Below are 3,654 nucleotides of genomic sequence, written 5' to 3'. Positions count from 1 at the left end.
AGTTTCACGCTAGCAAATAAGCATAATAGTAGAAACTATCTTATCTTAATATCTTATTATACTAGTGTTTCAAAAAAAATATATATATCCCCTATATATTATTTGAGAAGCATTACAACTTCTTTTTGTAGCCACATGTCATCACTATGATTATTCTTAGAATCATTAGAGAAGTATGTTGCTCCATCTAATTATATAATAAACTTTTTATTAAACTAACAATAAATTCATCATTAATGTACTTTATTATTTACTTAAATAAAATTTACGGAATTGCCTAATGTGGCTAAAGTATATATGACAATTAATGATTTTGAATAATAAAGATTTGATAAAAAAATAGTGTATTTTCTATCATATTTGTTTAATTTTAAACTATTAAATAAATTAAACAACCACAATAACCATATAATAAAAATTTAGATTTTTATGTATATGTTATATTTTGAATTTTTACAAACGGCTATAAATTACTAAAACTGTTAAGAGTCTCACATTCAAATTTTATGATCCATGGTTTAAAAAATTTGTTATGACAAAATACAAATGATTACAAAAATTATATAAGTAAAAAGTCTAATTTAATTAATTATTAAGATTAATATATATATATATATATATATATCGTTTTAAATTAAACTATAAACCATATAACTTTGAACAATTTTTTTGATAAAAGTTTTGAACGATCATTGACAACTTATTTTTTTTTTAATTATAAATTACTAAAACTATTAATCCCACAATGAAAATTTTGTTATGAGTAATTTAAATTTTTTTCTATAAATGACATAAATGATCGAAAAAACTATATGAGTAGAAATCATCATTTAATAGATATTAATATTAAAAATATACTAAAATATATTATCTATGTTAGTATCATTTAAATTTAATTACATATCCTATCAAATATAAAAAAATATTTTTTGGATTAATAAAATTAATTTATATGTTCGCACCAATTTAATTATATATTTAATAGTTACTGAACTTTAATTATTTAATATATATTAATTATTTCATAATATGTAAAAATATTTAATACATAAAATAATTTTTTTATATAATGTTGATCCCGCGCAAGGCGTAGATCTTAACCTAGTTATCTTATTATACTAGCAAATAAGCATAATAGTAGAAAGTATCTTATTTTATTATCTTATTATATAAAAGAAGATTTGATCTCTCTGTAGAGAGACACCGAGGATGCCACATAAAAAAGTCTAGTTATTTCGTGCTGACACGTGTCCAATTAAATGAAACGCTCCATTTCATTTATTAAGGTTTGTTATTTGTATGGCCTTTTGAATATTCACGGTGTCTGTGTTAGACTTTGCTGTTTAATGTTCACACTCGGCGGATTTGATGTGGTTCAATGCAATCAGAACTTCAGACTTTCGGAGTCCATTTTGACTATTCGGTTCAATGTCTTAACAAACTTTGATGCGTTAACCGCACCAATTTCTCCAATTCTTGAAGAGCTTTTCAGGTTCCGTGATCTTGATTCCCTTCTTGGCCTGGCCAACACCAAAACACAACTTCCTGGTATATCCTCTTATTAGATTTTTGACTCAGACTTATCATTGTAACCAACATATTTAGGCTGTTGAACACATCCCAGATGTTATTGGTGAGCTAGCTGCTGTGAAGATTACAGTGAGTGACATTCCCCAAGGAAATGAACGAATCATGGCAACCATCAAATCGATAAGTTATTCACTGCATCATATAAAGCCACCCAATTACTTTAACTCATAGGACTTTAACGTTTCAATAAAAGTTTCTAATAAATTTATGTTTACCCCGGCGCAGTGACGTGTCTGTGACTCTGAGCCTGTTTGAGTCACAAGCTGTAACGTTTCACAACAAGCTTGAAGGCTTTGGGGGTGATCCGAGAGTTTTGTCACATCTAGAATAAATCCTAGGATTGTAGGAGGTATAGTTCTTGCTCAAATTTTGAATCGACAATGTCTGCGTCTCACTGTTACAATTTCTCCTGCTTTTGGTTAAATGTGTCAACCTAAATGTTTTTGGAGCAACCATGTATTATTTTCTTGCTAGGCCGTATGCTCTTAAAGGCCACGTCAGAGACTCATGCAGGGGAGTTTTTTTTAACGAGAAAGTGTCTGATGATTCCTACGTTACTACATCCACCTTCGGTTTGTTGTGATACTGATACATAAGGCCCTCTCACGTGATATTTCACATCGATGTAGGCTGGCTTCTAGACATAGTTGGAACAACCCTGCATCTTCTTTGCTGAGGGGATACACCAAGGTTGAACCACTGAGCATATCTGAGCTCACTAAGTTCATTCTCACAGCCAAGCCTCAGGTTGTACAGCATTCTGATTTGTTTTAAGTACTGAAAGCTTATACTCAGTATGTGATTCTCATGAGTTTGTATTGTACGGAAATTGAATTTGTATGTACTGGAAAGGTGACTGGAATCAAGATGGAAAGAGGATGGTGTTATGTCTCCTGCTTCATGTGCACGAGGAGGCTCCAACGAACTGTCTCCTCATTCACTTGCGTGTCCCGCAATAACACTAAAGCTATTGGTGTGCTCAGGTATATTGGACAATTTGGCTTTAAAATTGGTTTTCCAACAAAAAAAACAAAAAACAAATAGAGACCCCACATACGGATTTTGCTTTGGCTTTGGCTTTTAATTATGATATCCAGGTACCGTGTGGAAATGAGCATAGCTGATGACACGACGAGGGTCTATTTGTTGGTTTTGATGGTGAGATGACAAAACTCCATAACATGCGAGCCTACGAAGCTGGTCATCTCATGGTACATAACTACCACACTACATAGAATCGTCCACCATATTCCTCAGTTATGTTTTACTTACTTGGAACTATAGCTTTCTTCACATAGACTGGACCGGGAGTAAACCCAGAGGAGTCTCGGGCACCTCCTTTTATACAAGGAGATATTCAAGGATCCACAAGACCAAAAAGTTAACACTAACGTCTTTTACAAATTTTACTTTGCTCAACCTGCTTTTTTAAAAAAAAAACACTAACTAGACAACATTCGTTACAGGGCAACGTCTCCACTTTTGAAGAAATTACTCAGTCATGACCACGGTTTCGTATTTGCAGAAAATGAGAATTTTAATTACCGAAAACGTTCTCTTTTATACCCCAATTATTATGGACACACATACATTTGGTTATTTGATTAAACAATAACAATCTACTTTCGTTAAGACATTTGATGCTATATTTGTTGTGTCAGAACCAAAATTGGCGTCCAAATTTAATTTTCTAAATACGACTACAATGCAAACATACCAATAAAACACATATACTGGTGTAGACATCACATGACCAACAAGTTAAAAATATCACACTGCCAAACAAATGAACATACCAAATTTCATTAAAGAAAATATATATCTTAAACAATAAACAAAAAATTACATTCCTTGCATAGTCTTAAACAATAAACAAAAAAAATGACAAGATATAAGAGTATAAAGCAAATGATATAAAGAAAACAAAAGATCAACATATATATATGTGTATATGAGTATATACATATATGGATATATATATATATATATATATATATATATATATATATATTACCAAATTAAAGAAGAATACATCAGGTTTGAAATTATCTTAACACATCAAAT

At 30.8% G+C, this 3,654-nt stretch overlaps 1 long non-coding RNA gene across 1 annotated transcript; it reads left to right on the top strand.

Annotated features, from left to right (window-relative positions):
• The first annotated feature begins 1,399 nt into the window (after positions 1-1,399).
• Positions 1,400-3,172, top strand: LOC106299475. Its single transcript, XR_001261785.1, has 8 exons — positions 1,400-1,548; positions 1,625-1,714; positions 1,816-1,939; positions 2,065-2,337; positions 2,443-2,573; positions 2,688-2,801; positions 2,875-2,970; positions 3,057-3,172. It is a non-coding gene; the product is annotated as an uncharacterized LOC106299475 (long non-coding RNA).
• Positions 3,173-3,654: the final 482 nt, after the last annotated feature.

This window comes from Brassica oleracea, chromosome C6 (assembly GCF_000695525.1).
Source record: "Brassica oleracea var. oleracea cultivar TO1000 chromosome C6, BOL, whole genome shotgun sequence".
Lineage (NCBI taxonomy): Eukaryota > Viridiplantae > Streptophyta > Magnoliopsida > Brassicales > Brassicaceae > Brassica > Brassica oleracea.
This window is presented reverse-complemented; position numbering and strand designations above follow the sequence as displayed.